The sequence below is a fragment of the Protopterus annectens genome, chromosome 9.part0 (genome assembly GCF_019279795.1).
Source record: "Protopterus annectens isolate FY-2018-M chromosome 9.part0, PAN1.0, whole genome shotgun sequence".
Lineage (NCBI taxonomy): Eukaryota > Metazoa > Chordata > Ceratodontiformes > Protopteridae > Protopterus > Protopterus annectens.
This window is the reverse complement of record NC_056743.1, coordinates 1,202,799,124-1,202,820,472: the sequence shown is the minus strand read 5'-3', so window position 1 is coordinate 1,202,820,472 and position 21,349 is coordinate 1,202,799,124. Positions and strand designations below refer to the sequence as shown.

Sequence of the window (21,349 nt, the reverse complement as noted above, 5' to 3'; positions counted from 1 at the left end):
TCAATCTACCTGGCAGATGGTCTCAGCTGTGTTGAATAAAGCAGCATACAATGCCACTGAATTTGCTGCATAACTTGATTGCAGGTTGGAAAGCAGCTGTCTTGATCCTCATCTCAGCTGAGTTATGATCTCAAAGAACACAAGATTCTCCAGTTTTAAGAATTTTACCATGCACCCACAGGGTCAAGGATATCTCACCTGTAAGGATGCAAGTTTCAAACAAACAGGACATGGCATCCTGAGGTGCAGCTGTGGGATGAAGACTGTGTGAGTGCCCTGTATATGAACATTGTTCTGCAACCCAGATCGTGTGACTAGCTGCTGGTTCAGATATTGTGCCCAATCCGGACCCTTCTCTTTTTCTGCAATGCCAGTAAAATGGCGATCCTTGGCAGCACTCCAGTCTTCCAGCTCCCCCAGTTTTGGCTCCACTAATTCCAAATAGGCTTTGTCTTGCCCCACTTGATGCTTGACATCTCTGGTCTCTATATCAACCACTGTAATTTGATGACTTTATCCACGTAAATTGTCACAGTGGAATTCATATTCTGCCATAGTTTAAATTAATTGCACTTTATGGGTTATTCATTTGTCTTTGATTGTCCAGTAAACATTTAATATTCTGTTTTGCTGGATTTCTGTCCAGGTGCACTGAATATTTAAACAGCTGTGTTTCCTTTTCCTAAGTGCCCTTTTTGTCATCTAGGTTATAGCACACTCAAAACAGGGCAATCTTCCATTTTCACCATCAATTGATAAATAATTTGCATGCATGCACAACAAATACTGTGTCTAGCACAGAGGGAAGGGCTAGCAGGTAGTGTGTGACTCTGTCCTCATCTTAACTGAAGTCCACCACCAAAGAGTTTTTGCAAGTGGGCTTCACCACCTTTATACCTCAATCTAGATATTGGAATCTGTGTCCTTCATACCTTTGTTACATTATCTACATTTATATATACACTAATTCTCAGGTTGCTGCACTTCAAAGTAGAGAGGAAACTTGATGTTGCAGCCTCAGGCCAAGTATATATTACTCCCCCACCTTTTCACTTCTAACATGTTCTGGAGATTTCAACAGGCACCCTGCAAGACATTGCCAGTGATTGTAAAAGGTCATTACATGAAAATATTTTTCACTTTATCCTTTTTGAAGAATGTCTGCATACAGGATATGTAAAACAGGAACCCTATTCCCATTGACCTATTCTGTAACAATGCAAAGTGGCCATTAAGTCTTAGAGTAATGCAGGGTTTGAAGGGGCAGATGTGCAAGGGGGTTGTCATTGTTACACAGTGCTGCTTTTCTATGCTGTTGCATTGCTAGGGATTCTGCTCATTAGTCTTGTACCTGCAAGAGTCCTCTTATGTTTTTTAATTGCTTTTATCACTTTGCTGCCTGCTGACTATATTAGCCATGTGCAGACATTTGGTCCGTTCATTCTTTGAAGGATAAGAGCTGTTTGTAGAGGTGGCCGTTCAGATAGTCTTCAGGGTTTTTTCCTGTTTTTGGCCCTGACAGTGTGCTATAGTGGCCGACATGGGCACCCACATCACCATAGGGCCCTTCCATGTCCTACCTATGCACGGAGTTCTTTAATATGCTAATGAGGTTTGCTTTAACCAGCCTTGTAATCCAAACCTACATTTCCTAATGAGGTTGTTTCCTCCTACCCACTTACATGTGGTGAAGCAGCCACCAAACCACCCATCCCTCCTCCTCAGGGTAGGAGCACCAGCATTTGCTTTCTCCTAACCCCACCTCTTGTCCTTTCCAGCATCAAAGCTGCTAATTGAACAGTCATCAGTTTGGTCATACTTAACATTTTTTCTTCTATGTCACAGAGCTACGGTACTGCTAGTGTCTTGCTTGAAGAACATGCATCTCTTTTTCAGGTTGTCGCCACGGCCTCTGAGAGGAAGAGTCATACATCTGTGCAGATAGCTTATTCTGCTGTGCTCATTTGACTTTTGTACTTTGCAGGTTCTACTGGCTGGACTAAAAACAATATAGTGCATATTTTTTATATGCACTATGGCACAGGCCAATAGCTTTAGAGCTGCAACCACCTAAGACTTGCATTGCCATTTGCTAAGGAGGACATCAGTATTGCTTGAAATCAAATCATTGTTGGGTGGATGAGAATAAAGGTAAAATAAGAAAATCAACTGTCTTATTTTATTGCCGTAAGACCGTCTTTGTAGAAGATTTGTTGTTATGGTTAGTATCTTGTTCACTTGCACAATTGATTCTATCATTTCTTTTTTCATAGTGAAGAAGATTCTGAGGAGTCATCTGAGGAAGATGAGTTTTTAGATGATGTGCTTGAATCAGATAATGATTTTGAATTCCTTGATGACCCCAAAGACACAAATTACATCCCTTCTTCAGAAAGGTGTCAACGTGACAAGTGAATTTATTGGTTTCAGTTTTGGGTGGTAACTGCTAATGAACTCTTCATTTTTTAGGTCTAGAATGCATGTAGAAGATAGAAATGCTATGGAGATGATATTCGACAGTAAATTATGCTAACAATTAAAATGAACGCCATACTTCATCCCTTGTCCAGGATGATCTAGGCACATTTTTCTTTGCTTTTTAAAAATGTTTTTAAACAACTTTATTAGTTCTGCTTTAACTTTCAGTATGACTTCTCAGAGATTAATAAATATTTCAAGGCTATTATCCATTACCATAGTCATCCATTATACGTTTTCCTCAAAACTTAATATTCCCAGTACCTTAGATCCTTAACTAATTTCCTTGTCAACTTCTAGACACCTTCTGCTAGATTTGTGTGCCCTTAGTGCTCTGCACTGCCTTTAGTCTTTAAAATTGTCTGCCTCTTTATACAAGTAATATTTTATATAAATGTTAATACATACCTTAATGGCTTGCATCTAAAATACTGAGCTCTCTCATTCTTTGAAATGTCCACTTCAGTCTATATTCCTATGTAAGTAATGATCTGATGTCAGTTTTCATTCTATCCTCAGCTGATGAGTTTGGATCATAACCATAGGATGTTCTTTGTGTTTCACTGTTGCAGTCATCACATTTGGGTTATCTGCTTGCAGGTAGCCTTCAGTCGGCCTGATTATCAAAGTCTTGGGTCCTGCATCGGTTGCTGTCTCATCTTCCATGACGTCAGGTAGTCAGGGGTATAAAGCATGCAGCCGATGCCGTTACATCAGCCTATTGCCGTGCGGTGCCCGAAGCGGAAGCAGTTCACAAGTGCCGGTCGGCCAACTCCTGAAATTTTCGTTTGAGTTTCAGAACCGAAGTCTTCAACTAAGCTAAGTACCCCATTGGGGGATCCTTTTTCTTGCTCTAAACCGATGTCAGTAAATGTTAACAATTGTATTTCTTGTGGAAAGCAAATATCTCAAAGATTTTTATTCGTACTGCATTCCTTGCCTAGGCCCAGACCACGACTTGCCTCGCTGTCGGTTTTGTGCTTTATTCAAACCTCGTACTATTCGTCGTCTGTTCATTTTCGCATCTAAATACTTTGGTACTCTGTTCAATTATCCAGAAATGGCTTTGGTAAGCCAACGGACTACAGACATTCCAAAAAAACGCAAAGATAAGACCGAGAGACCGCACAGGTCCAGAGTTGCCGACAATGCTTTGCCTAAGCTAGTCGCCAGATCGCCAGTACTCGGTGAGGTGCTTTTGCAGCCCTTGATACCCAATACTTCAGATTCGCAGGCCTCTACTGAGACCCATTCGGAGTCCGGTATGCCGCAAGATGCTTCAACTGTGGAACCTGCGGATGTTTCTACCTTGGATGGGTCCGGAGCTGCTGTTCAGGCACTGGCTTCTGAAGGTGTATTCAGGCCTACTGGCTTGCATATTAAACTGACGCCATCTTCTTCTTCTTCTTCTTCTTCTTCAAGGACTAAATCTCTATCCATGCCCAGAAAACCGATGCCCAGACCCCTATGCCTAAAAACCAACTGATAAGAATGGCTGAAGACCTTATTACTCTAATCGGGGGAAGCCAACCTTCTCCTTCTAAGAGACCTAGGACTGACTTTCCTTCTGATTCTTCTGATCGGGATTGTGAAATTTCTGTTTTCTCTGACCAGGATTTGCCGTTATCTACCTATGAGGATTCTGATGCAGAGGACTTCATTCTCTCTGCTTCCCCTCCAGAGGATTTCTCTTTTGGTGAAACCTTGCATACTCCTGGCATTTCTGCTGGGAAAGCCAGGATTACTCTGACTCTTAAAAAGAGGGTTAGGGAATTTCTACTCCTTCCTCAACAAGGTCTTTAGCTATCCCTCCTATTCTGGACATTGTAGATGATGCCTTCTCGGAATCTAGCCTGGCTCCTGACACTTTACCTCCTGCTCCCAGAAAACCTGATAGGTATTATATAGGGTACCTGACTCTCTCAAGTTCCTCTTTAAAAATCGTACTGCAGATCCTGAGACCATTTCACAGGGACCCAAGGGCATTAAGGCTACTACTGCCAAAAACCCTACCCCCTCTGATAGAGATTCCAGGGCGCTGGATAGATGGGTTAAGAAAGTATACACTTCTGCAACTTTGGCCGTTAGGGCCTTAAACTGTCAGTTTCATATATTAAAGTATCAGCAGCATATTATTGGATTGCTTAAACAGAGAATGATGTTGATTCCTGACTCTGCTGAAAATAAAGAATTACAGGATTTAATGCATTCTGGTGAACAAGTTGGAAAACATACTTTGCAATGTGGTTTTGATTCATTAGAGGCATCTTGCAGGGCTGCTGTCACTGGGTCTGTACTGAGAAGGCATGCTTGGCTTAAGGAGCTATCTTTGCCAGATCATGTTAAAGCTAAATTACAGGATGCTCCCTTAAATCAAGACTGCCTGTTTGGCAACAAAGCAGAAGTACTTAAAACGATGGAGGAAAAAGCTAAATCTATGCAAAGTGTTGGATTTCCTGCAAGTACAGCCACCCAGATTTAGTAGGCATTGGCCCTCTCGAAGAATTGGTCCTTTCCTGCCTCTTCCAGACCATCTCAGTCCAAATCCAGAACCAGCAGAACACCCAGGCTTCAGTCCCAAGGTACTCAAAGGTCTAAGCAGAGGGGGGCTCCCACTTCTAAAGCAGGGAGTAGTAAGACCCCCCCCCCAATGGTAAACTCTTTCAAGTGACTTTAAACCTTCCAAGCCCTGCTCAACTGACTGTTCCTTTAGGGAGAAAAAATGCCCTGCATGCAAAAAATTGGGAACTCATTACCCAGGACAAATGGGTTTTAAATTCTGTTTCACAAGGATACAGATTCCACTTCCACTCCTTACCAACCCCAAACGGTTGGCAAGACCTACCCTCAAATCAGTGGACAGAGGCTCAAAAGCAAGTTCTCTTTCTTTTAAGTATCAGGGCTATTCAACCTGTCCCAGAAGAAGAATAGGGACAATGTTTCTACTCAAGACTTTTCCTGGTACACAGAAAAGACTATTCCTGGCTTCCTATCCTTGACCTGTCTATCCTAAACACATTTTTGGTACTCCCATAAATCAAGATGCTAACTCTTCATCAGCTGCTTCCCATGCTAGGCAAAAATGCCTGGTTGGCAACACTGAATTTATAGGAAGCCTACCTGCACATCCCAATAAAGGAGTCTTGCAGAAGATACCTATGCTTCATAGCAGGCTACATGCACTATCAGTTCTCTGCACTGCCCTTTGGCTTATCTACTGAGCACAGGGTATTCACAAAGTGCTTAGCTCCAGTCATTGCATTTTGCAGGCAAAGAAATATTCAAATATACCCATACCTGGATGATTGTCTAATTCAGGCAGAAAGGCAGGACATACTGTTACATCATTTGGCATTTGTAAAGAAATTGCTAACTTCTCTGGGGTACACCATAAACGAAAATAAATCACATCTTGTACCCTGCCAACAAATTGTATTCCTGGAAGCACGCTTGAATACAACTTTCCAGATGGCCTACCTCACGCCAGAGAAACAAGTTCATTTCACAGCCTACTTCAAACTACTGGCCACAAAGACCCAGCTGTCTGCAAGGAAAATGCTGCAAGCTCTGGGGTTCATGGCCTCTTGCATTCTACTAATTCCATGCAAGACTGCATATGAGGAAACTACAATGGTATCTAAAAAGCCTATGGTGTCAACATTCTCAGGATCTAGAATCAGTGATTCCTATCATACCTTGTCTAAAGATAGAGTTCCTTTGGTGGGCAAAGTCCTGCCACCAAAACAAGGGACTGCCATTCACTCTACCCCCTGCCGCCCAAACCCTAACAGGCTCATCGGACTATGCATGGGGGGGGGCTCACTTGGCAGGGCAGTGCATTCAGGGCAAATGGACCTACATATCAATCAAAAAGAAATGTTAGCTGTACAGAATGCTCTGACAGCCTTCAAGGACCACATTCTTCCAGGACAATTATTGGTAAAGACTGACAACACTACTGTTATGTGGTACATAAACAAGCAGGGGGGAACCCACTCATACCATCTCTGCAGACTAGCCATGGCTCTGTTGAACACAGCCTTGAGCTACCAAGTGCACTTACAGGCTCACTTCCTGCCAGGAAAGCTAAATACACTGGCAGACGACCTACGCAGAAATCTCATGAACCCACATGAGTGGAAACTGGAACCAAAGATATTCAACATGTTGAAAAACAAATGGGGGAGCCCAGAGACGGACCTGTTTGCCTCCCCTCAGAACTACCAATTGGACAAATTCTGCACAAGGACTTCCCATAGTCAAGCTTGGAAAGTGGATGCCCTGTCCTTCACCTGGAAAAACCCAGCAGTTTATGCCTTTCCCCCTCTGTCTCTCCTCTCCAAAGTGCTACTAAAGATCAAACAGGACAAACCAAGGACAATACTGATTGTACCAGACTGGCTATGCCAACACTGGTGTACCCCCTTTTGCACAGCGTGTCACTGCTGGCACCTGCCTCAGACCCCTACCTTGCTGTCCCAGCAGGAGGGCCAGATTCTACACCCACAGTTTCAAACCCTGAACCTTGCATCCTGGCTAATTACCTGATCTCTCCATTACCATCCCTCAGTAAGCAAGTGATGGATGTCATTCTGGAGGCAAGGAGGGCTTGGTACTAGAAAATCCTATGCTGAAAAATGAAAAAGATTCTGTTCCTGGAGCAAAACTCAGGGGATGGGCACAGCGGTGCCCAATTTACCTCTTATTCTGCAGTACTTAACTGAGATGCTTCACAGGGGCCTTTCCTTTTCTTCCATCAAAATTCACGCCATTTCAGCACATTACAATACAGAGCCACCCCTCTTATCTCACCCATTGCTGACGCAATTCCTCAGAGGGGCCAAAAACCTAAGACCACCCAGGAGAGCCCTACTGTAGCCTGGGACCTTAATTTTGTATTGTAAAAGCTCACTTTACCCCCCCCCCCCCCTTTGAGCCGGCTGCAAATGCAGGGTTGAAATTCCTTTCTTGGAAAACAGCCTTTCTTCTAGCCATCACTTCAGCAAGAAGGGTGTCTGAATTACAGGCCCTCATGGCAATGGAGCCTTTCATCACCTTTCATGTGGACAGGGTGTCCCTCAGGACAGTCCCTTCTTTATGCCCAAGGTGGTATCCAATGTGGGCCTTAATCAGTCCATTCATTTGCCAACCTTCTTTCCTAATCCACAGAACAAAGGGGAACGATTACTGCACTCCTTGGACGTGCACAGACAACTTAGATTTCATTTGGACAGGACTATGCCTCTCAGGAAATCTGAACAGCTGCTGGTTGTATTTGCTGCAAGGACAGAGGGGAAGGCCATTTCAAAGCAAACCATTTCTAAGTGAATAAGCCATTGCATTCATTACTGCTATAAGCACCATGGAAAACCTACCCCACAGGGGATAAGACCACATTTAACCAAGGCTGCATCTACCTCTACAGCCTTTCTCAGAGGTGTCCCTACCAGGGACATCCTAGAAGCTGCTACCTGGAGTTCTGTACATACCTTCACCAAGCATTACCACTTGCCAACTTTTTCTAAATCCAGAGCTTGCTTTGCCACTGCAGTCCTGCAGGGCCTTATAGTTGGTCCTAGTGCTATCTGATTACCTCCTCCCATCCTTAGCTTTGGGAATCTACCCAAATGTGATGACTGCAACAGTGAAACACGAAGAACATAGTACAGTTGTGTACACTTACCATAAATGTAGATGTTCGAGTGTATTCACTGTTGCAGTCCTAGTTACCCTCCCTCCAGCCCCCTTACTTCTATTGACTATACCTGTGTTCTTGCTTACTATGCTTTAAGCTTTTTGGTGTATTTGCTTTTTTGTTGGAGGTGTAACCTTGTATATAATTGCTTCCCATTATGGGGACACTTGACATCTGGGGCAAGAAAAACTGATGTAATGGCATCGGCTGCATCCTTTATACCCCTGACTACCTGTCGTCATGGAAGATGAGACGGCAACTGACGCAGGACCCAAGACTTTGATAATCAGGCAAGACTGAAGGCTACCTGCAAGCAGATAACCCAAATGTGATGACTGCAACAGTGAATACACTCGCACATCTACATTTTATGGTAAGTGTACGAAACTGTACTATTTGACTCTGCTGCTGCAAAAGTTTGTGGCAACTTTGAGCTCTCTAGCTTCTCCCTTACCCCAGAATGCACCAACTCCAAATACCTCGGATCTCATTTGCTGCCTCACAGTGAATGACGTGTGGTTATAGAGTCTTGAGCTTCAAGTGTAGATAAGTAATTTTTTTCTTGTTAATCTCTCAACTTTTTTTTTTATAGTTATCTTTCATCTTGTACTGGTGTATTCTGTAAATTACTATTGTTGGTAATTTTTCTGCCTTTACCCTTTTTCTGTCTTCTATGCTTGTCGTGGCTTTTGGCTACTTTTGTAGGTAGTTTTTCTTCCCCCTCCTTTTTTTGAAAATGAAAGAACTTTTTTTATGATCCTTTTAAATAATTTGCTGTTAATTAGATTCTTCTGATAATTACAGTTCTACAGTGTACTTGTTTCTGTTATTGTTGGTATTTTGTTCCTAACATCCGTTTTTTTTTTTGTTTGTTTTTTAAGGATATTGGAAAAAAAAAAGCCCAGCAGGCTTTAAAAAATGTGGTAAATGCAGTCAGAAAATACCTCCTTCTGACTCGCATACTCTGTGTATTGTCTTGGACGCTTTCATTTCCAAAAGGCTGTTCTGTTTGTCATGCGTACAACCAAAGGGTCCTGGTTGAATGCAAGAACTAACTTATATTGAAAGGATTATTTCTGTTCTTTAGCGAGCCACTTATCTGTAGCTTCTCCTCAGAAATTGAGAAAAATGTCTTTGCTCCAAACACCTCAGCATCCTCTTCTAGGAGTTTGGAGAAATATGTTAAGATCTTTTTCAGATCCATTGGATACCTCAGTTCTGAAATAGAAAAGACAACAATTTCTAGATCCGACTACTTTGTTTCAGAAACAGAAGATAATAGTCCTTTGATCCGACTGTCTATTTGGATTTGAAAACTATGAAATTTGAAGACCAGTCTGATCAGACACGCTGGGATCCGACAAAAAGAACTGCTGATGTGATAATTTTTCCCAGAACTAGATATTCACTCTGTGAACCCATTTCCGTCCAGCATCCCATCTCCTTTTTAGGAGAGACCAAAATCTCTTTCAGGTATGTCCACTCACTCTTCCAGAAGCATTATGGAAGAGGATGTGGCGAATTTAGTGAGAAAGATCTTTTAGGTGCAGAACCAGACAGTTATCTTTTCAGCTCCAACACAAATGGGTCAGGAGATTACTACATCCATTACTCCCACCTTTGTCAGTTCCTCCTCCAACTCTTTTCAAGGTTTTGGAGCCCTTGGATTTGAGTCGCCTGGGCCCATCAGCTTTGGATCCGAGGATACCTTTATCCCCTGATCTGTGGTTTGCTCTGAGCTCTTTGGTTCATTTAGATCAAGAAAGCTCTTGGAGCCAATTCTCACCATGTTGGGTCTGAGGTGCTTCATTTGACTGCAAGGAATTTGGAGCCATCTCTATACCTCAGAGCCTCGGTAGTGGTCAGTTCGGCCCTAATTTCAGCTTTGAGTGGAATGTCCTCGGCAGGATGGGATTTTGCATCAGCGACTTGCTGTGATCTGGGAGGGATCTATTTCTCCTATGGACTGAGGTGGCTGCAGCAGGAGAGAGCCTGTCTGCACTTGCCATCAGATGGTGTCTATCCCCTCATATCCTTTGTCTTCATCTGTCCTGTCTCTGCATCCACTGTCTCTCTCCTCTCTCCCTCACATGGGCAGCCCAAAACCATCTCAATCTGTCCAAAACTCTTCTTCGATCTCCAGATCTTCCCGTGAACCGCTGAGAGTGAAGGAGAGGAAAACCTAAGAGGCTGTTTAGATTTCCCCATTTCTTTCATTTAAGAAATTGTGACTTTGATACAGATTTTTGATGTCCCTATGGTCACCTCCTGGTGATATATATGAATTGTATCCTAGAAATCCTGAAACAGAAGCTGGCTAGAAAAGGTGAGCTCTTCTTTTGGCTGGAATTTCTGAAACTGGCTTATTATATCCATGTGGGCATTCCTGGGTGACCTTGCCCCTTCCATCTACCTCCTATTTTTTCCTCCCCAGCAGGCATGGAAAGATCCAGACACCATTAAGCCAATTCCTAGGAAGCCCAGTAAAATCATGACGGCTCCAAAGGATAAACAGTTTTGGTCCAAGGGTGGGCCTGTTGATGCTATGGTCATGGCTGGAAGGCTTATGGTCTTGGCCACTAAGAAGGAGATAGGAAGAAAGTCAGATGAAGGAAGATGCGAAGAGTCAGTGGGCGTTGGACAGATTCAGAGCTTGTGTTTGCTTTAACTGTCTGGCACAGTCTTTACAACTCAGCAACTGTCTGGCACAAAGGACATGATTACAGGATGTGATTAAGAAGCTGATCTGATTAGGGCTGGCTTCCGTTTCTTTCTGTGTGTCAGTTCCTCATGGATCCTCTTTTCTGCCTACCCTGCAATTATTGGGCATTCTTCAATAATACATCAGGAAGGCATTAGAAGGAACTTCACTTCAGGGGATTCAGGATGGGTTAATGGTCTGTGTGGAACATTGATACCTGTGATTTTGTGGAATTTTGTGATGCAGTTTGTCTTTGTTCATAAAGATGCAATGTGCAGGTTTATGGTTTTGTTTGGCCCCAGAGAGGTGAGGGAGGGAAAAGACCCTTTTGGAATCTGTTTCCTTATCCCCCATCCAGTTCCTAATCATGGAAAAGTCGAGAAAATGTCCCACATCTTTCCAGGACACCGCGTGGAGACTCAGCAGGAAGGCGTGGAGGAAGTTCCCACAGGGGGAATGGTACTCAAGAGAAGACTCAGCATCAGCCTTTCAGCAAGTGGTAAAACTAGAGATTCTGAGAAAAGTAGGGGCACTTGTCTCTTCTTTGAGTGAAAGTGGTGTGAGTGCTGAAAAGTGGTGCAGTTGGGGTCTCCAGAGAAGTTAGTTGGTGCCAATGAGCAGAACTAACAGATAGTTTGGGCTAGAAATCCTTTCAGGAGACTCCAGAGTGCCATTCGGTTTGACCTCCCAATTCAAATTTATAAATTCCCCTTCTCATCCCAAAGGACATTTATTCTAGTTAAGGAAATTCCAAGGGTGGGTATTCATCCTTCCAGGACATCCCAAGGCCATCAGGACCATGGATGCTTCCCAGCAGGGGGTGGGAGTGGGGTGGGATGTGCTGAATGGCCTCCATTTGGTCCCCAGAGTGAGCCTTATTTGCCAGGGCCTCTTGTTTTTGTGATTTGTTAAACCAGGCCAGCAGTGGCCTTGTCATCTGGTGTCTTTTCGAGAGGGTGTTGATCTGGGTCTACCAATATAAACAAGGGGTCTATCATCTTCTTTCCCTTCCAACACTAAGGTTTAGCAATGGGTGATCTCTTCAACCACTTAATTATAACGTGCTCATCCAGATCCTTTCCTATAATGACATACTCCCCAGTGATCCTGCAGCAGCGATGATTTTTGAGTAAATCCACCAAAGAATTGCTTTTTCTGACAATGGACTGCAGCAAGGCTGCAAATATCAGCTGCTCTCCATAAACAAGTACCCCAGCTTACTGTTTTGCTCAATCCTCCATTCAGCATCGCTCCATGCTTAAAGAAATCCCTGTTGACCCCATTCATTACTTCCTGCTCATGCCCAATGCCTGACCCCCAACATTCATTATGCTCATACCCCACCAGGTTTGATTGCATCCTTCCTGCCTCCTGTGCCCTCCTCTAGTGCATTGGTTTCCCTCCTTTACATAGTTGGTCTGAACATTCACCTTTCTTCCTCCTGTAGTGACCCAGATGGAATCAGTCATGGCCAGACTTGGTGCTTGCTGATCCATTTCAGTAATAGCCAGACAACTTTCATCCGTCTTCCAGTAATAGCCATTATCTTATCTTTCTAATCTCCAGGAACGTATACACTCTTCCTTAAAAAATCTACCACTCCTGTTTTGGCCTGTAAATGATCATAAGATTCATACTTTTGGCTGGATTCTGGATTTTGACCTCTTTCTGGTGCCATTCACTGAACAGTTGGATTGCTTGTTGCTCATAATTGCCTGGATTCTAGTGCTTCAAGTGTTTCTTTTCAGTTGACAGCAGCCCAATCATTAAAGCGTGGTTTGTGGTTCCTCTCCTGCCTTTTCATAAATTTTGTGGAATCTATTGGCCCTGCTGATCTTTGAATCCTAAATCTCTTCATGCTCTTTGCTTCCTACTTTCTTTTCTGACTCGTTTTAACTTTGTTGGCTTTTATGACTGTGGTATTCTTATTCTGCCTTGAGGCCTGATATTATTGGAAGCTTTTACCTGAAGCCTGCGAGTTTTGGAAATACTTTTTCTGGTGGAAACTCTTGTGTCCAATTACCTGCTGCCCATAGAGTTGCACTATAGCAGTCGCCATTTTAGGAAGCCACTCATCAGTTTTTTATTCCATATTCCAAATTTAAACCATGAACTAATTCAAATTCGAAAAAAGCAGAACTATACTGGATAGTATACAGTGACTATTCCAATTTACATAGTTTCCTTCCAAGATCTACAGATTAGTCCAAAGCTTCATTAAGATGTGTTGAAAGGTAAACTAGTCTCCAAAACATTACATGTGAAATAGCATTTAGTCACAAGCTAACTTCGTGCTTATTCAACCAAGTCACGTACGTGTCAATTTCTGTTTATCCTAACTTAGCGTCTTGGATAAAATGTGTGTAATGCTTACAGAAAAAATGGCCAATTACCCAGCAACTCATTCTTAATTTCAACCAAATTATCACGCGTACAAATTGGTCATTATCAAGAGCTATGATGTCATTTGGCTCAGGCCTCCTTGAGTTTCCCTTCTTCTTTACCACCTTAGGATGGTTTTTGTTTGAAACTTTGTAGAATATGTTGAGGACAGAGTGAAAACTGGCATATTGAGATAAGATTACATGTAGTTTTCATCACATTCCATCTGCATTATCCATTTTCATTCTTCAGAATTTTGGCCTCAAATGGATCCTGGAATATTTATGTAGAGTGAATAGAGACATTTTTTATATTCCTTTAAAATATTCTTAATGCAGCATTTGTCTTATCTTTTTCTATATTTATATTTATCTGGGTGGTGTAGAATTGTTATTTGTGAAGATAGCCAGTAAACAAGATATGGTAGCTTGGTGTCTGGCGAGAGGAGTAATTTGCTATTAGCTTGGATTCTACAGGTTGTGCTCGAACTTTGCAATTACTGAGTCAGACAAAATGAGGAGGATCAGAAGGGATCACATTGAGAATGACCTAAATGGACCACACTGATGGACCACGGTATTTAGTACCTAACTTCTTAACCTGTATAGTTAATAATTTAAAGTCTGTAAATTTAAAATACCACTGAGATTCATCTGTAGTCCTATTCATTCCTAGTTATTTTAAATTTATCCCTTATCCTCTTTAATTCTTAAATCTATTTGTTTACCACTTTTGTTTGCCATCTGGTATATATATAATATAAGTATATATATATATATATATATAATATATATATATATTATCATTTTATTCAATGATTTCTCTACTGTTTTGCAGCCTTTATTAGTAGTGTAAGTGTCCTTTAGTCTTTCCTCTCCTTTCATCTCTTTTTCCTGTCTAAGCCTTGTTTTCTGACAATGTTCTTCCTTGTTCTAAATTTCTAAGCTTATATCTGATGTTAATCTTCTTTCCATTCATCATTGATGGAGGTTCGGTTCCGAACCCTCTGAACCGAGTCTGCCTTTTTACCAAGCTCGTGTCAGCCAAAAAAACTTTCGAGCTAAGTCTCTACCCAGAATGCCCTTCTCCCTGTTACCTCAGATCTCATTTGCTGTGTAGCCGTAAAGCCGCGTTTCAGCCGAGCTCTTAGCTAAGGGCTTTATTTGATATTTGTGTGGAAAATTTTTGATATCTTCATATTTTATTCAGTGAATAGTATTTCTAGGGTGTTTCCTTCTCTCTAATCTTGTTTTGTTCCTCTCTACCCGTTTTTACCGTTGGTAAACTCAAGTTCCATTGTTGGTATGGCCTTTCCTCCCTTACCCTTGTGGTATTCCTTCAATACCATAACTGGTATTGTCTTTCCTGTTTAACCTATTAGCTTTGTTTTTAGTAAGGTGTTTTCCTTTTTTCTACATATCACTGTATTGCTATATTTGTGACTTCTTTGAACGGTGTTTGACTTATGTTCTTATTGGATTATACTGTTGGCCTGTGGTGTGTCTCTGTCAAGATGTTTGATAAGAAGGGTACTTCAGGTTTTAAGCACTGTGCTTCATGGAATGGCAAGCTATCTAATAGTGATTCTCACGATGACTGTGTTTACTGTTTGGGAGTGCCCCACCTTTCAGTGCAGTCTCCATGTGACATTTGTCAGAGTTTCAGTCAACACACTCTTAATGAGCACAAAAATAAACTGATTCTGAAAGGGTTACTCAAGTCTCCCTTTTCAGAGGCCATTTTTGCGATGGAGGTCTCAACCTCTCCTACTAAAGACAAGAAGAGATTCCCATTCTGTTCCCTCCTCACCATTGTGTGATCAGGGCAAGCCTGGGAAATCAAAGGTCCCAAAGTTGTCTTCGGACCATAAATCTGCCTCTATGGCTCAGTCTTTCTTGGCTCTCAGCATCTCAAAACCTTTGATACTGGTGCCAGTTTCAGCATCAGTCCTACCTATTTCAACTTGGGCACCTGTGGCCACTTCGGCTCAGGGTACACCTTCGCCTACTTCGTTTGTTACCATTTTGGAAACAACCGTTTTGGCTCAGAGTGCCACTTCGGCACTTAGCGTTGTACATACTTCACCGGATTGGACTCCTTTCCTTCCAGTCTCGAAACTAGAGACTTTGGTGCCGGCAGACTTTGCACTACAGACCTGATACTCCCCTTCTGTAGATCCATTTCTGGGCCAGATGTATAGCCCCTTCATTGAACGTCCTGACTCTCCGTCCGGAGTATCCACTAGATCTACCAGGAGCCTGTCGGAACATGACTTGTGTCTTGTGGACCACTTGTTAGCCAGGGAGATACCCACACTTTTGACCCATCCACCTGCAGGACTTGGGTTGACTTATCCACAGACTCCATCTTACACACCTCCTTCAACCATCTGTTCTGAAGCCTTCTGCTTCGACAGTCTTCTTGGAACCCATCACCTCGGCGCCTACAGTGCATCTCACTTTGGCTCTGAGTTTAACCATTTGGTCTTTGGTTCTTGCTGAACCGGTCCTTCCTCAATCTGGGGATTGGGGGACGGACACTTCGGCCCAGGTCATGGAGTTGTCTTTCTCCTCTGTTCCATCCTCTGCGCCTATAGACGTGTCCGCACCGATCTTGCTTGAGGCTCTACCCGTGGGGTGGGTTCGTCGGAGTGGGGTGTGACCGTGCTCCCAAAGTTGTCTTTCTCAGTTCAGGGCTCCCATCCCTTTTTGGGCAGGCCTGCCTTCCGCGCAATGGAGAGGGCTCTTGCTTTTGGCAGCATGCCTTTGATGTTGGAACCCCAGTTTTCGTCCCTGAACTACAGTTGCCTCAGACTACCCCCCCCAGGACACCGGGCAGGGAAGCCGCAGGACACCCCTGTTCAGGGTACTCCCTATTCAGAGTCCTCCTCAGAGACCCCCACTGTGGAGCCCCCTTGAAAAAGGACATGCAAGAGGAAGCACATGGACTAACCCTAGGAGTCCTTAACTGAAGACACATATTACAGTGATGGGGGAGGGTCCCCGCGGTCACCTCCTGATGTCTCCTGTGGAGACATCCTGGAAATGTTAAAGCAGAGAGATGATTGGAAGCCCTCCAACCCTTTGTCTGAAGTGTATGTTTTCCTGCAGGCTTTCCACACCCGGCCTTCTACCTCTTGGATGACCCCACCTGCCAATCAGCTCGTCATGCAGCGCGCTTGGAAGAACCCTTATTCCATTGAGGCGATCCCTGGGAGACCAGACAAAATTATTTCCCCTCCTGAGGAGAACCTGCATTGGTCCAAAGGGTTACCAGTTGATGCTATGGTGGTTGCGACGGCCATGAAAAAGGACTTGGCTGAGGAAAGTCCCGCTGTCCACCTGTCCAACAGGGGAGTCCCGGGCGGTGGACAGACTTGGGAAGTGTGTTTTTGCATCCGGGACCTTTGCTATACAGTCCATGAATTATTTGGTACATTTTACAAGGCGTATTGCTGAACAGTAGCTTGCAAGTACGGCAGGTGCGAGTCTTGTGGGGCCTCTTAGTTGATTGGTGAGTGTGGCTGTGCGGACATGCATTTATTTTGTGGGCCTTACACACACACACACACACACACACACACACACATATATATATATATATATATATATATATATATATATATATATATATATATGCGGGCAGAATAGTTTTGGGTTGAATGGCCACAGCAGCTTATGGTCATGGATTTAAACACTATTTTACAAACTTTATGTGCAGATAAAATTATATTCAGGTTTTTGGCCTTAAGGAGCCTTATGATGGAACCACAGTTGAAGGTAATGTTGATCCAGTTGATGGGCTGCAATTCACTGTTCATTAAGCTAGGAAAATGTATGAAGAATTTACGTATGAATATATGGCACCTGAAACTTTTTAAGGCATATCAAAGTAAGAATATTACTCCCAGAGGATTGAGAGTAAGGATTCAACCTCTGGTGGGTAAATTGGATGATTTATTAATTCAAGATTGGTGTAAGGCCCAGCAGAATGTCTCCCTGGCGTTTGTCAATATATTGACCTCCTATTATGAGCATATCATAGAGGATAATATTCAAGATGTCAAACAAGTGAGTGAGGAGGTTAAAATTATGATGGCCAAGCCACATTGTCAGTTGCCTGGATAGACTCTCTAAGGACCTTTTGGCATTTGAAAACCAAGTTAAAGAGAAACAATTATGGAAATTTGCAAGGGATATGGAAGACTATGAGAGGGGGAAACCCTTTGAGTTTCAGAAGAATGTTGGATTCTTTGAGACCAATGGATCAGGTACTTATGTACATAAAAAAAGACCTTGATCCATTTTAAAAAAATCTTTCTGGCAATAGCACTTCAGGGGATGAATCCTCTGCCACAGATAATGAAAGTGCTCAGGTTAGGGAGTCACCTGAAGCAAAAAAACAAGGGGGGCAGGAACACCCTTTAGAAGAAACAACCATAGGGGTGGGCAGAAGCATCAGAACAGACACATTAGAGAATCTTCTTCATTCACTGGTCAGATAAACAATGAATATTGTAACATTCATTCATAATATATCACCACATGTTTTAACTATGGAGCAGAAGCAGCTCCTTAATAAAGAATTGAACTATGTACAAGGTTTTTGTGTTGATGAGAATGTATTTGTTACAAATGTGTTAGCCTTTTGTAGAAATATCAACTTAAAGCTGATTTTGGTTCTGGGTCAGACTCCCAGAGGTCTACAAAATTTAGATTTCAGAAGTCTAGCTTTACACCACCTATGAGCAAAAATGTAGCGATTTTTCCAACAAGCGGTCCTTAAAGATCTACACTTCAGATTATGTTCTGCTCAAATGTTTAGACATAATCTCTCACAAAATGAACAAAGGGCTCTTAAGGAGCTTTGTACTAATTCAGATATTGTCATCCTTCCAGCTGATCAGGGAGGGGCAGTGGTGCTCATGGATTCCAGTTATTGGGCGGAGGGTTCATAGGTTGGTACTAGGCTATCAGCCACAGGGCCTATACAAGCCTAGCCATAACAATTCCCTGGCTATTTCTTCCCACACTATTTACTTCCCTAGACCCCTGTCTAGCAGGGCGACTGACGTGATCCCCGTGGTGAATTTCCCCGGGATGAATTTCCTCTCTCCCATCCAATCGTCAAGGTTCCTTTTGAAGAGGGCCAAAGAGGCACTCTGCTTGACATGTATGGGCAATCTATTCCAGAGTCTGGGGAGTCTCTGGGTCAGGAACCTATCCCTCCAGCATGTTTTGTTTATTGTGATGACAAGGTTTAGATCCGTGGAGCATGTGGCTCTGAGGGATTGGGATTTCTTTAAGTGTAGCATGTTCAACAGCTCTGGGTTTGACATGGCCTTGTATGTTAAACAGAGATCGCCTCCGAGTAGACGATATGCGACAGAGTATAGCTGGAGTTTTTTATGGCGGTCAGCATAGGGCATCTGCTTTAGGCCTGTGATTCTTTTAGTGATGTATTTCTGCGGCCTTTCCAGTTAGTGCAGATGTCTTGAGAGGTACATATCAAACGGGGCGTTGAATTCTATAATGAGTCTAATGAGGGATGAGTACAGTGGGACAGTGACCTCCTTTTTTCTGGATGAAAAGCCCTTGATGATAAGGTGGGCCACATAGAAGGATTTCCTGACTGTTGTGGCGATGTGGTTATCGAAGGTGAGACCACTGTCCACCTGTGCCCCCAAGTCTTTTATCACATTTTCGGTGTTAGTGTACTGCCACCTATGTGGTAATTCACAGGTACATGTTTTTTCCCCAAAGGGGATAACTATACAATGTTAAGTTGTCAATCTCGCCTTCATTCTTGCTTGATGGGTTCGGAGCCGATCCCTCGGCTCCGACTCGGCACTTGCTAAGCTCGAGAGTCACTTTTACCAGCTCGAGGCAGCCCCATATCCCATGATGCAAGGCGGTAAGTACCTAGATCTCATTTGCCGCTTCGCTTATGAGGTCCTCCTTTTACCAGCTCCTGGTAAGTGATTCTATTTATGAATATTAAGCCCTTTTTTTCTTAAAAAAACCCTTAATTGTTAGTTAGTAGTTAATTTTTTACCTTTTGTGACAGAAAATCCCTGTCTTTGCTATTTTATTTTAGTCAGATTTATTCCCATTCCATCCCCTCCCTGTTAGGGTGTGTGTGTTGTTTATAGAAATACCTTTTTGGGTATTTTATTTAAGTTAATTTTTGACTGGTGTGTGTGTGTGTTTGTTTAAGCACCATGTCAAAGGAGAGGGTCTCAGGTTTTAAGAAGTGTGACTCGTGCTGTCAGAAGATGTCTCTGACAGACTGTCACACTTCTTGCCTATTGCCTAGGCCTCTTCACCTGCAGGACTCCTGTGCTATTTGTCATTCCTTCAGCCAGAGAGTCCTGCAGGAAAGACATAAACTGATTCTTAGGGGCCTTCTAAGCGGAGGGCTCTCCGGCTAAGTCGGCTCCATCCAAATCAGTTAAACCTTCCAAGGCCCAGGCTTCTGTATCTAAGCCTGCGGCCTCGGCTCACTGCATTGAGTCGAGATCGGCTCGGCTGGAGCCGATTCTGGCTTGACAGCCTTCGCACCGATGGCTATCGGTGCCGAATCTGTATTGACCACTTCGATGTCGGCTCCGATCGGTTCCGACACCCATGTGGCACAGGCATCGTGTCGGCTCGATCGGCTCCGACACCGTTACTTTGGTGGCTGTATCGGCTCGGCTGGAGCCGATACATCGAAGCTTCCTGTCGGCTCCGAGGTCGGCTCCGACAGGATCTATAGTATCGGCTCCGATGGCTCATTTCAAGAAGAGGTCGTGGTCTCCTTCCTTGGAGCCGATACTTTCGGCTCCGGCTTCACCTCTACTATCGGAACGGAGCCATCGGAGCCGCTCTTCAAGGTCATCCAGGTTGTCAGATCATGACCTAGAGAGAGTGGTCAGTAGATTACTTAAGTCACAGGTACTGGCCCAAATGTTACACAGTCCGTCTCAACAGACGACTGTTGGTCCACACCCGTTACAGTTCCTCCTTCAACTCTACCCCAGAGCTTGGAGTTGGAGTCTTCGAATGGTTACTGCTACGGCTGGAGGACGGATACCCCCTTCTGTTCCTTCAGCCTCTACTCTTATCTCCTCTTGAGACCTTCCTTAGAGGGATTCGTGGTCGGGCTTCCATGGTCTCCTCCGAGGGGTGAGTGGCATCGACCCTTGTCCCAACCCGCTCTTCCCCTTGGAGCCTCGGCCTTGGTGAGCTCGGCTCCGACATCTGCCTCGGAGACTTCCCTTCGGTGGTCCCTGGAGTTCCTAGCTCTTGGAGCGGTTCTCTCGGACCTGCCTGGGAGGGGAGCATTCGAGGTGATGAAGAGTGTACTGGCCACTGGTATCAGTCAGCAGTCTGTTCCGTAGCTCCTCCCTCTATAGTACCTGTTGACATCTCTGCCACTTCTCTTGCTACAGGACCCAGAGATCCTCCGCCTCAGGTTTCCCCATTGGGAATTTCCCCTCTTCCGAGGATTCTCCTGATGTTTCGGAGATCCTCCTAGGAAGAGGACTTGTAAGAGGAAGCATGTAGACTCCCGAGTCTGTCACTTCGATACTGACTTTGATGAGTCAGAGGGATCCCCTAGATCCCCTCTGAGGATGTCTCCTTCTCAGACATCCTAGAACTTCTGAAACAGAGGGAAACTGGCCCACCAACAATCCCTCTGAGGATGAGTCAGTATACCTAGAGGCGTTTGGATCTCGGCCCTCCACCTCCTGGGTGTCTCCGCCTTCGACCCCTTATGCAGGTTATTGCACTAGCGTGGGCAGCTCCTGACTCTGTAGAGCCAGTCCCTAGGAGGCCTTCAAAATTTATCACTGCTCCAGTGACAAACAATTCCTTACTAAGGGTGTCCCCGCTGATGCCATGGTGGTGGCTGCGGCCACCAAAAGGAACTTGCAGATCCTTCCGTGCCGTCCATCCTCCTAATAAGGACTCTAGGACCATGGATAGGTACGGTAAGCGGATGTTTTCCTCAGCGACCTTTGCTATGCTCGCTGAATTACCTATGTCACTTCACCAGACTCCAGAGATATCCTCAAGGAGCTGGGAGAAGTAGTTCAGGATCCTACAGCT

At 43.9% G+C, this 21,349-nt stretch overlaps 1 long non-coding RNA gene across 1 annotated transcript in view; it reads left to right on the top strand.

Moving 5' to 3' along the window:
• Positions 1-2,277: 2,277 nt before the first annotated feature.
• LOC122811938 overlaps positions 2,278-21,349 on the top strand; it is a 558,722-nt gene continuing 539,650 nt past the window's right edge. The window contains exon 1 of the long non-coding RNA XR_006366316.1: positions 2,278-2,396. This is a non-coding gene — a long non-coding RNA (uncharacterized LOC122811938). The remainder of the gene's footprint in view (positions 2,397-21,349) is intronic.